Here is a 13,133-nt window from a genome sequence, read left to right on the forward strand (position 1 = left end):
AAATTTTGGGGGGTTTAATACAATTCTGAAAAAGTTGAAATTCCAAATAATTAAACAGAGAAACAAGTTGTATGTTGTCTGGGGCTGTAACTAGTCCTGCCTCAACTGAAGGGAGAGGCGCTGAAGTTGCTCCTGTTAAACTATCACGGCTGTGCCCAGATCTAACAGCGCCGATGGCACAGGCAGTGCAGAGGGCTCCATGCCTGGCCAAAAGAGATTTCTGCTTGGCACACACTCTATGGGCACGTGCTCTTCAGGTGGAGGATCCTCGGCAAACTCACTTCTAGCCTCTTCCCTTTCCTCCTCCTCAGAAGAGGACTGTGAGTCTTCTTTGCGCAGTTTCTCCAGACTTTGTCTGGTCTGTGGTTCCTTTTCCTTTTTTATCCTGGTTTGGGGTCCCTTCTGTCTTCCTACTCTGGCTTGGGGTTCTTTCTTTCTTACCCTGGTTTGGGGTTCCTTCTTTCCTGGTTTGCAGTTCCCTTCCCCTTCTTATGGATAATTTTTCAAGGAAGGGTTGCACCACCACTTGAGAAGATGGCAAAGCATTTTTTACCCAGCGTCAGAGGTAAAAGGCGGCTACAAGGAGAGCAAACCATGGGGATACGTCACAGACAGTTTCAACGAACTTCTGCGAGGCCTTCAGCTTAGTGTCGGTGCCTTGTGACTGGAGCAGATCTCTGATTCCCTCAATCATCTGCACTTTACTGAGTTCTTGCCCCATGATAAATTTTACTTATGCCTCTGCAAAATATTTAATTCTAAAATTGCCTCCAGATTTCTGGGGTCCCTCAGATTGTCCCTCATGCCCCAGAACAGAGGGAGGGTCTGGGGATAAAATCACTTACGCCCCTGCAAAATTTTTAAAATTTAAACTTACCTTCATAGGTCCAGGGGTCCCTCAGATTGTCCCTCATGCCATTTTCCACATTAGGTGCCATTTGCTCCGACCAGCAGAGCCAGTTCTGTGGACAGGGAGAGGGTCTGGGGATGAAGCACTGGCAGGAGACCAGTGATGGTGGAAATCTCTCTCGCTTTTTTGCTCCTTCACCTCCCCTTATATACTCTTCCCCCCACATCCTCATTTAGCAGGGTATTGGATACAGATGAGTCCAATTAGTCTAGGTGTTTTTAGCCACAAGCCTAGTTCCTGTTTCTGCCCATTCCAAGGAGCACTAATCAACTCCTTAGCCCACAACAACTCCCCAAATGACTGCAAAGGCTGAGGGCAGCATTGGTCCAAAGCTGGGAGCCAGGAGCTTCTTCCAGGTCTCCCACATGGGTGCAGGGGTCCAAGGAAGCTTGTTATTACTTTTGGAAGGTTTATTTTATCTTTATCTGAAAGGCAGAATTACAGATAGAAAAACAGAGGGAGAGAATCCAGGTGCTGATTCACTCCCTGCTCTGGCCAGCAGAGCCAGTAACGTGGACAGGGAGAGGGTCTCCACTGCTTTCCCAAGCCGTAGTGTGGAACTGAATTAGAAATGGATTAGCCAATGTCCCTATTGGATACCAGTGTTGCAGGTGGAAGCTTAGCCTACTACACTGTGGTGCCAGGCCTAACGATGATATTGTCAGTGCTCCATCGACAATTGGAAGCATTAAAGATTCAAATCCAGCCTCTGACCCTAGTTCCAGCATCTTTTCAGATCTGTTGCAGGCACATCTCTTGGCTCTATGAGTAATAATATCAGGTGTTCAATTCCTCACAGTCATTTGGAGTGCTTGGTAGCAACCACTTCCTTGCTGAGTCACTTCTGTATCCCAAAGGAAACTCACTCCCAAAGGACAGGGAGTTCTGCCACCAGAAAAACAGGGAATGGAAGCTGAGCAAGCAAAAACGTTAGGTGCCTTCATCCCCGCCCACACCAGCTCCCTTCTCCGTCAGCCCCAGTTCTTCCTGCATCAGACTGTACTTCTAATCTGGAGGTCTTGCTGTGGTTGCATTTGCAGGAAAATGCACCTGTAAACCCGACCACAGAAAAGCTCACCAGCCTGATACTAACAGATGTTCCTAAGAATAGTTGAAATTCCAGGGGGCGCACTTGCTCCTTACAAGATCAGAACTAGTGTTAACCCCTTCCTCTCTGTGTGGGGAGATTGTTCCACTATGAAGTGATGTCCCCTTTGAATCAAGGAAGGACACTTTCTTCTACAAAACCTTCTGGAAGGAAGCTATACATTTCTGGCTTCTGGTCACTTCTATTCGCCCAGAATCTATTCACAGAAGACCCAGCCTTTCCCTGGGTGATAGCTGTGTCCTTAAGAGGAGGACTCCACATCTTTCCTGTTCCATTCAACCTCCACTTCCCCTGAAGGCTGGCCTTTCCTGGCTCCTCAACTGTTACCGCTGGGACTCCAGCCTTGTAAGTCCATGAAGGGCCACAGGAGCCAGTAAACTGAGGTTCAGCCCACTAGGACACTGCAGCTCAGCAAGATAAGCATGCATGCACCCACGGTGGGTTTCCTAGGAAACCTGAGACTAAGGAAGGGTTTTGAGATTGCCACTTCTTGAGTCTCCCAGCTTCCCCAAGGGAGCCGAGCCTATCTTTGTGGTGTTCCCCAAATCCCTGGGGAAGAGAGTACACAGCCTCTTACAGCCCCCGAAATGTCAGTGGCATTACCTCCTAGTGAAGCCACATGAGAACCAACAGCCAGGCTCAGAGGACAGGTCTCCCCAGCCACCAGCTCCACTTACCTCAGCTGTTATATAAAGGTAATTAGACACCATCCCCACACTGTGCAGCCACACAGTAGTCTGTGGCCCTTCGTGGCTCATTATCTCGGAGGTAGCCAGGCACAGGAGGGATTGCCGCACCCTGTTCTGAGCAATGTCTTGTCCAATGCAAATAGCCAGAAGTAGCAGACCAGCTGGACAGAGCTGCCCACCACACTGCTTCCCAGAACTTTGCATAGTAGGGCTGGTTACATTCTCGTTTTTCACGTAGACCCATTAGGAAGGTGAGCAGAGGATGGCTAGTGCCCATTTGTGCTCCCAGGGATTGGAGCAGCTCCCATGTAGTAATCTTCTGGTGACAGGTGCCACTTGGAAGTGACTTCTCCCCCCAGGGAGCAGGAAATCCATACCTGCCTTCTTCCAACAGCATGCAGACAGGTTCCTCAGGGCTGGGGCAAGGGTAATGCTGGCAAAGCACTCAGGGACAAAGAGTTAAGGAAAGAGTACAGTTGGGAAGCTGCTTTCAAACCTTATCATCATCCCTGTGCAACCTCAAAATAAATTCCGAGTGCTAATGGACTTGCGTTGTCACAGTCTCCTGTCTTCAAACCACCATTGGAGGTAACTGGAACAACCAGAGAGCAATCCCCTACCTCCCGCAGCCTGCAGAGCAGTTTTCCCTCATAAAATGTGCTTTGTATGCTGAGTAGGCTTGCTGTTGTTGGAGGCAGGACAGTGAGTCACTTGTGGCTCCAGCTATGGGGTGCGCTGTTGGCTCTAGGATTTCACAAGGACCTGATGTAACTGAAAGGCAGGAGCCCTGAAAAATCCCTGCCTGATCTGATCGTGGCTTTTAAAGGGCCCCACTCCATCCTAACACAGCTGAGTTCATTGTTTCCCCAGAATGAAATCGCGGATGCTCCCTAAGTACACAGGAACTGGTCTTCTTGCCTCACTTTCCAAGACCGGAGGGAGTGACGTGTGTAGATCGCAGTGTCCTCCAGTGTGTGCTGAAAGGGAGTTAGGGAAAAATGATTTATTAATTTGGAAATCAGAATGCCGGAGAGAGAGAGAGAAAACCTTCCACCTGCTGGATCACTCCCCCAAGTGATCACTCCAGATGGGGGTGGGCTGCCTGAGCCAGGAGCCAGGAGCCAGGAATTTATCTTGGTCTCCTTTGGCCATCTTCTACTTCCTTTGCAGGTATTTTAGCAGGGATCTGGATCAGAGGCAGAGCAGCTAGGATTCCAATGCTCCGCTATAGGATGTTGCTGTGGTGGTAGCATTAGCAGTGACTTACTCCACTGTGCCCACAATGCCAGGAAGATCGTTCAGCCAACTTCCCATGTAGGTAGCACAGCCTAACAGACCTGGTACAAATAAGCTTTCTGTTGTGCCTCAAACTGGGATTAAAGCTGAGCTCCATAAAGCAAAACGACAGCAACAAGTCAGAGAATCGGTGAGGTGTATTCAGCCATTTTTTCCTGCCTGGTACCTGGAAATGTTCATTCACGGTTGGCCACTGTTGCTGAGGATTGTTCTGGTTCCAGAATTCGGCTCTGTTTGCATTACTGGGTAAATTTCATTCTCGCCAAGGTCAGTAACCGTTTGTTATGCTTCAAGTTAAGTCCTATGCTTCAAACTACCTATGCCTTGTGCTCAGGTTGTAGATTTCAGCTTTGGGCCTTCCGAGACTCAGACCAAATGTCCTTTGTCATGCAGTTTGTATAAAAAGGACTGCATTCAAAGCCTCCATTGAATTAACTGGGCCTTCCTTTAAATCGGTGCTTGTTTTAGAGGCTTTCTTTTTTCAACAGGGAAAAAACACAATGGATTCCAAGTAATCTACTGTCCTCATCGCAGCTTGTCACAAACACTTGGCACATGTTTTCAGACCAGAGTGAACACACACACACACACACACACACCCTCACTTGCAAATATCCAGAATAACCTCAACCTGTTGTTCATAAGTTTGACCTCTCGCTTCCAAGATAATTGCTCAAAGAACAACAAAAAAATTATTTTTCAATTGATAATATGGCTTATTTATTGTGGAAATTAAATGAAAGTATAGATTTCAACAACTACTGATCTAAAAAACAAATCAGTTTTGCTTTTTCTTTAGGCAGAAAAGATGCTTTTCCTTTGCTGAAGAATGATATATTATTCTTTGATTTCAGGAGAAGACAGAATTTAAAAATATGGTTAATGTATTGCTTATTTGAACCAAAAAAGAAAATTCCTAATGTTGTTTGGGCAACATTTATTGGGTTACTGCAAAGCAAGTTTGACAAATAATAGAGTTAAGTCACTTACAAGGAGTATACAAAGGCATTAGCCTTTGGGGTTGCACATAGCAAAGAAATATCTTAAATACTTTACAAAATATTCTAGGAGCTAAGACACAAGGGCATGCTTTTGGAGAACATAGGAATGTAATTTGGAGGGGAAAAAAAGGCATATTGTAGCTATTCATTTCCTTTAAAATCACTGAGCAAAACAAAGCAGCATTCAACTTCACATACTGACCTTACAGAGTTTATATACAATAGCTTGACTTAAATCCAAGAAGTAAAGACAGGGCTCTCACTCAATTTATTCTGAAAAATAATTACATAGGACACCAAGGTAACATACCCCAGTCTGGCAGGTTTACTTGGGAGACCTCTCCCTGGGGCAGAAGAAAGCAGATGGGAAACTTTAAGGAATGGCTTTAATGTGATTTGGGGGAGGTAGGCCAAGTTGGGGAGATTCACTCACTTCTCCGAACACAACCTCTGTTGGTTCAGCCCTGAATTTCACCAGTTTTGTGTGTGTAATGATGACCTAACCATTTCACCCAAATAGTTCCCAATTGTACCACCATTGCTGCAAAATACAGATTTTTGTCTACATAGAAGATTAATTCAAGGGTTTGGGCATCTGACCCTGCATTAAAGACGAAGCCTGGGCTGCCTCTATCCTGTGTCAGAGTGCCTGGCTCTGTTTCTAATCCAGGCTCCTGCTAACACACACCCTGCGAAGCAGCAAGTTATGGACCCTAGGACATGCATCCTTGATACTCATGTTAGACTGAGCTCCAGTCTCCTGACTTTGGGGCCCAATCAAGCCCTGGTAGTTGTAGAAATTTGGGGAGTAAACCAGGAAATGGACGGTATTCTCTTTCTCTCTCTCTCTCGGCTTTCAAATGCAAACAAATATATAAAAAGGGACATTTGTGAATTTGATAGATCATCCTAAACTGTCCCCATGAGATTTACCCTAACACACATTGCATAGGAGTATGCTGCTTCCCCATAACCTTGCCAAGATAAAATGCTCTAGAATTCATGAATTTGTGCCAAACTGATAGATGAAAATGGTAGCTACAATTTTATTAGATATTACTCTTTTTTTAAAAAAAAAAATTTTATTCTATCTTGCTTGAAAGGTAGAGTGATTCAGAGGTGAAGACAGAGAAAGAGATCTTCCATTCATTGATTTACTCCCCAAACAGCAGCAATGGCTGGGGCTGGGTCAGGACGAAAGCAAGCAAGCAGTTGGAACTCCATCTGTGTCCCCCAGATGAGAGGCAAGGGACCAGGCACATGGGCCTCAGCAAGGAACTGGAAGAACAACCTGGATTCCAATATGGGATGCTGAGACTGAGGCAGAGTGTCACAACACCAGCCTGTGGGCTTGATTTTTTGATCTCTAAACCTTTGACTCACTTGGAGTTTATCTTGATATGTGATGTAACATAGAAACCCAACTTATTTTCTTTACAGATAGTTACCTAGTTGTTGTAACATCATTTGTTAAACTGTCTTGCTTTTCTCACTGCTTTGACATGCGAATTCCTGCATGCATTGGATCTCTTCCTTTCCTTTTTTCTTAGATTGATTTTGTTTATTGGGAAGGCCAGTGTTCAGAAACAGAGATCCTCCATCCGCTGGTTCATTCTCAAAATGTTTAACAATGGCCTGGGGCTGGACCAGACCCTTTCTAAAATTTCCTCTGCTGTTCTGTGCCATTTGTTGATTCCACATGATTTTAGTGACTAAGATTTTAGATGTGTTTCAGGCCCTATCAAATATTGCCACAAAATAAATCACTCCAGTGATTGAAGCACCTATAACAATAATTGTTTTTGTGATATCTCACACTTTCTATGAGTCAGGAAATTGGGCTGTCTTGGCTAGATGGATCCCACTTATTCAATGCCAATGAGATGGGACCTAATCGTCAGACAGGAACCATAACAGGGCTGGCAGACAGCACTGGGGGCGACCAAGCACCTGTTCGTGCTTTCCTCACTTGGTCTGCGCATGCGCTAGTGTGGACTTCCAAAGCCAGTCTCTTTGCCTGGCAGTCCCAGTTTATACCTCAGGTGCCTAGGTGACCACAACATGAACCAGCTGCCCCAGCTCTTTGGACCTCACCTACACAGCATCCTATCCTCCGCCTTCTTTCTGTTGCAAGTGAGTCATCCCTTTGGAAGCCCAGGAGAGCAGACAGAAGCCCACGGTTCCGTGGGCCAAATGCTGAGGTCAGTCACATGGTGAGAACACCTACAAGGGGAGATATTGTAGTAGCCAATTTGGGAAAAGGCAGTCAGCCTCCTTTCTGTCAGCCTCCTTTCTGTCCTTTCTGTCAGGAGTGGAGCATCTTTGTTGAACTTCAGGTTCAGTTTCCCTAGCCCTAGTACCAGAGCTACACTCTGGTCTTTTTCATTTTTTTAAGATTTATTTATATTTACTTGAAAGGCAAATTTACAGAGAGAGGAGAGAGAAAAATCTTCCATCCACTGGTTCACTCCCTGTATGACTACAACTGTCAAAACTTGGCTGGTTCCAACCTAGGGGCATTTTCCCAGTCTCCTATATGGGTGTAACGGTCTGAGGACTTGGGCCCTCCGCCACTGCTTTGCTAAACACATGAGCAGGAAGCTGGCTCACAGGTGTGGCAGCCAGGACTCGAGCCCATACTGGTGCCTGCTACACCACAACACCTTCCCCTATACTTTGTTCTTTCAACTAACCTGTTTGGAGACCTTATACTAAAGGTGAATCCACTAATCGCGTATCAACTTTTAGTTATATTAATAAAGTACATTTAGTTCTGATCATGGATAAGTTCCCACTATCGTATGTGACTCACTTCTGAAATACACATGCATATATACATATATGTATGTTTAAGATTTATTTCTTTCTAGGCAGTATTACAGAAAGAGAAAGAGAGAGATCTCTCAGAAAGAGAGAGATCCTATTTGCTGAATCACTCCTCTAAATGACCTCAGAAGCTGAGGCTGGGCCATGCCAAAGCCAGGAACCAGCAAGTCCAGCCAAATCTTCCATGTGGGTGCCAGGAACTCAAGCACATGAGCCATCCTCTGCTGCTTCACTCCCCAGGTGCATTAGCAAGGAGCTGGATCAGAAGTGGAGTAACTGAGACTCCAATTGACATTCTGATATGGAAGGTCAGCATCCAGCAGCTTAACCTATTGTGTCACAATGTGAGCCGTGAAAAAATATATCTATTTTATTTATTTATTTATTTATTTATTTATTTATTTATTTATTTATTTATTTATTTATCTTTAAAAACGTATCTATTTTTAAATATTTACTTGTTTGTTTGACTTAGAAGGAGACACACACACACACGGAGGGAGAGAGAGCAAGAGAGAGAGAGATCATCTGACCACGAGTTCACTCCCGAAATGACTGAGTAGGCCTGGCCCAGGCTAAAATTAGAAGCCCAGAACTCCAACTGGCTCTCCTTCATGAGTGAGAGGGGACTAAGCACTTGGACCCTATGCTGCTTTCCTAGATGCATTAGCAAGGTAATTGATGGGAAACTGAGCAGCCAGTAATCGAACAAGCGCTCATATGGGATGCACTCTCACAGGTGGTTTAACAACTCCAGACTCCTGAAGATATATTTTATAAACACCTTTTTAAAAAGATTTATTTATTTTTATTGGAAAGTCAGATATACAGAGAGAAGAGGAGAGACCGAGAAGAGGATCTTCCATTCGTTGATTCACTCCCCAAGTGGCTGCAATGGCTGGAGTCGAGCTGATCAGAAGCCAGGAGCCAGGAGCTTCTTCCTCATTTTCCATGCAGGTGCAGAGTCCCAAGACCATGGGCCGTCCTCAATTGCTTTCCCAGGCTACAAGCAGGGAGCTGGATGGGAAGCAGAGTCACTGGGACATATACTGGTGCCCATATGGGATTCCAGCACGTGCAAGGTGAGAGTTTTAGCCACTAGGCTACCATGCCAGGCCCTATAAACACTTTTTAATTCCACTTTCCATTACTTTTCTAATTTTGAATAAGGATAGTAAGTCATTCTAATTGACTTACCAAATGCTTGACTTACCAAATTGACTTGCCAAACATCGAGGGCTAGGGTAGGCCAAAGCCAGGTGCCAGGAACTTCTTCCAAATCTCCCATGTGGCCAAAGTATTTGAATCATCACCATTGCCTCTCAAGATGCCCATCAACAAGACATTGGACTGGGAGTAGAACTGAGACCTGAACCCAGGTATTTGGATGGAGTCTGTGGGCCTTCCAGCCAAAGGCTTAGCCATGAGGCCAAGGGCCTGGAGCACTGAGAAGTTTGTTAAAAATAATAATAATAAAAGAGAGGGCCCAGCAGCTTGGCCTAGCAGCTAAAGTCCTCGCCTTGAACGTGCCAGGATCCCATATGGGCGCCGGTTCTAATCCCGGCAGCTCCACTTCCCATCCAGCTTCCTGCTTGTGGCCTGGGAAAGCAGTCCAGGACGGCCCAAGGCCTTCGGACCCTGCACCCGCATGGAAGACCTGGAAGAAGTTCCTGGCTCCTGGCTTCAGATCGGCATAGCACTGGCCGTTGTGCTCACTTGGGGAGTGAATTATTGGACGGAAGATCTTCCTCTCTGTCTCTCCTCCTCTCTGTATATCTGACTTTCCAATAAATAAATAAATCTTAAAAAAAATAAATAAAAGAGGCTGGCACCACAGCATAGCAGGCTAAGTCTTTGCCTATAGAGCCTACATCCCATACAGGCATTAGTTCATGTCTCAGCTGCTCCACTTCCAACCCAGCTCCCTGCTTATGGCCTGACAAACAGCAACAGATGACTCAAGTCCTTCGTTCCCTGCATGCGTGTGGGAGATCCGAAAGAAGCTCCTGGTTCCTGGCTTCAGATCAGCTCAGCTCCAGCTGTTGTCGCCATTTGAAGAGTGAACCAGCAGATGGAGGATCTTTCTGTCTGTCTCTCCTTCTCTCTGTAACTCTGCCTTTCAAATTAAAATAAAATAAAAAATAGGAATAATGCTGTTTGTATCTAAAGTAAGAATTAGGGTGATTATCAGAGAAGAAGCACTGCCCTGACCCACATGGTAATGGATTAGAGTTGGGTGATCCTTATGTGTTTAGATTGATAAAAATACAATTAACTGCATATGAAAATATTTGTTAATATGGGTACACCCATGAGTTTGCATAACACATTTATTTCCTTGCTGTGCTTACGGATGGATCCTAAGAGCAGCTATTCCCTCATAACAATGAGTAGATTTGATGCCCAGATTTTGCCAGAAACTTTAGACAATCATGCTGATTATATATACATATATATAAATTTGTTTATTTGAAAGAGAGACATTGGGAGAGAGAGAGAGATGCTGTCCATTAGTTTTACTTCTTAAATGGCCATAATAGCTAGGGTTGGGCCAAGCTGGAGCCGGTATCCCAGAACTCCATCCAGGTGTCCCATGCGGCTGGCAGGGACTCAAGTACTTGATCCATCATACGACCTCCAGAGCGCACATTAGTTGGAAAGTAGATTGGAAGCAGAGCAGAAATGTAATCCTAGGTACTCCTATGAACTGTGGGCATTTCAAGTAGCTTCTTAAGTGCTACACAGAACACACACCACATCAGATTTGGGTTTCTGACACCATTGTCAAATACAGGAAACCAGGGCTCCTTGCAGAAAAGGCTGTTCCTGGGACTGAAGCAGAAAATATACCAGATGGGAACTGATGTTGTAGTATAACAGATACAGCCTCCACCTGTGGCATCAGCATCCTATATGGGTGCTGGTTGATGTTTCAGCTGCTCGATTTCCCACTGAATGACTTGCTAACAGCCTGGGAGAAGTGATAGAAGATGGTCCAAGTTTGGGGGACACTGCTACACATGTTGGAGACCTAGATAAAGCTTCTGGATCCTGGCCCACCCTGGCCATTGAGGCCATCGGGGAAATAAATCAGTGAATTGAAGATCTGTGTGTGTGTGTGTAACTCAAATAAATTAAACGTTAGAAAAACAGAGAGAGAGAAAGGAACAAACAAACAAAGAAAGGGAAAGGAAAGAAGGAAACCAAAGGGAAAAGAATATGCCAGATGATTCTGGAACACCCTTTTGGTGCCAGGAATTAGGGAAATGCTGCATACAGAACAACAGCAGACTCCACACCGGTGGAGTTTATTGAAAGATACAGGAGCCAAGTGGAAGAGTTCCAAATGGCCAACAATTTGAACAGCAAACTAAATAAGGTACTATTGAGTTGTAACCCAAAGTCTGAAATAAATATTGTGAGTCCACAGTGACATAGACAAATAATGGACTAGATAAACAAGTCTGGAAGAAGAGAGCCAAATCTTCCTTTTAGAAGAATTGCAAGTGCTTCATTTAGATGCTCTGCCTTTGAGGAAGGGAATCACGGATCCCCACTCCTTCCGTGGGGGCTGTGTCTAGTGACTTCCCTTCAAGCCATACAATAATCAAAAAATAGTGACAGTGGCGAACTTTGATGACTATGCCTCAGCTGGATGATGAAGGTCAATGTCAACAGTGATGCACTGTGTTGACACTACGTGCCCTTGATATTTGAGAGAAAAATGGCCACCTTGCCGCTCTGGTCTTCCTCTCCAGAATCTATAATCTCAGTCTACCCACCAGGCAAACTGACAAAAAGTCATCTGACAAAATATTTAGCTAGTATTTATCAAAACTATCAAGGTTGTTAAACAAAAAAGATCCTAAGAAACAGTCACAGCAAAGAAGGGCCTTAGGAGTTACGCAATTGAACGTAATGTGACGTCTGTAGATGGACCCTTGGAATAGAAAGAGACTTGGGTGAAAGCCAATGACGTGTAAATACACCACAGACTTGGAGATACTATATCCATATTGGTGTGTTAATGGTGACAGCTATCCCATGTTAAATGTTGATAATGGAGGAAACTGTGTGCAGTACATGAGAACTCTCTAGACATCTAATTTAGCTGTTGAATTAAAACTGTCCCAAAGTTGAGCCAGTGTTGTGGCATAGCGGATAGAGCTGCTGCCTGCAATGCTGGCATCCCATATAGGAGTGTATCCATGTCTCAGCTGCTCCATTTCTCATTCAGCTCCCTGCTAGTGAGCTAGGAAAAGCAGAAGATGCCCAAGTGTTTGGGCCCTGCCACACACATAGGAGACCCAGATGAAGCTCCTGAATCCTGGTTTTGGCTTGATCCATCCCTGGCTATTGAGGCCATCTGGGGAGTGAACGAACAGATAGAAGATCTCTATCTCTCCCTCTCTTTTTATAACTCTAATTTTAAAAATAAACGAATGGTCGGTCATTTCTCATGTTCCTTCAGGCATCAAAGCCTCTCCTGGGACCTTTAGGAGTGTCTAGGATGGGAGCCCAACATGCCCAGGAAAGTGAATTTGAATCTAGTAAATCCAGAAGAAAACGTGCTTTCACCTGGGAGGACACATATGTCCCAGCCCCAGAGCCAAGCTGCTGACTTCCAGACTCAAGTCACACATGCTGGTACCAGGCCTCCCCCTGACCCCCTCAGTTCATTCCCAGGACACCTGCTGGCCCCTCCCCCTGTTCTGTGCAGGAGCTTCCCTTGCAGACACTGCAGGCATAGGTCGTGTTCTATTCTGGGAACTGTCAGGGGTGACAAGAGGCTGGCAATAAGTACCAGGGCAGGGAGCGGTGTGTCTCCAGTGTGCAGCACAGGCGAGGTCCCAGGGACTCTGGGGGCTTTGCCAAGGAGCCGGGACAACTGCCAGCCATGCAGCCTTCCAAAGCCAGTGCTTCAGGGATAACTTGTACAGCCCCAGCACCCAGGGACATACTCAGTGTCTTACAGGCAGACAACGCGCTGAGACCCAGCCATGCAGCCTACTTACTCCCCATGTGGTCCCTCAGTCAGCTTCAAATGCAGCCGACAGGGCAACCAGCACCAAGAAAATAAAACCTGATCAGAAGTTGAAGCCCCAGCCTTGCCATGGTGTTAGGCTGTCCCCCCTCACTCCTTCCCACCCCCCTGGCCAGGACCTACTTTCCAGTATGCAAAGCAGAAGAGACCCACAGCAGAAACCGTAAGGCTCTTGGAGGCTCTGAACTCCATGCCCATCGTCAGCCCCACCTGCACCATCCTCCTCTTCAGGGTCCCCTGTCCCAGTCAGTGTCCTGGG

This window comes from Ochotona curzoniae, unplaced genomic scaffold (genome assembly GCF_017591425.1).
Source record: "Ochotona curzoniae isolate NIBS_2020 unplaced genomic scaffold, NIBS_Ocur_1.0 contig_2404, whole genome shotgun sequence".
NCBI classification, from domain to species: domain Eukaryota; kingdom Metazoa; phylum Chordata; class Mammalia; order Lagomorpha; family Ochotonidae; genus Ochotona; species Ochotona curzoniae.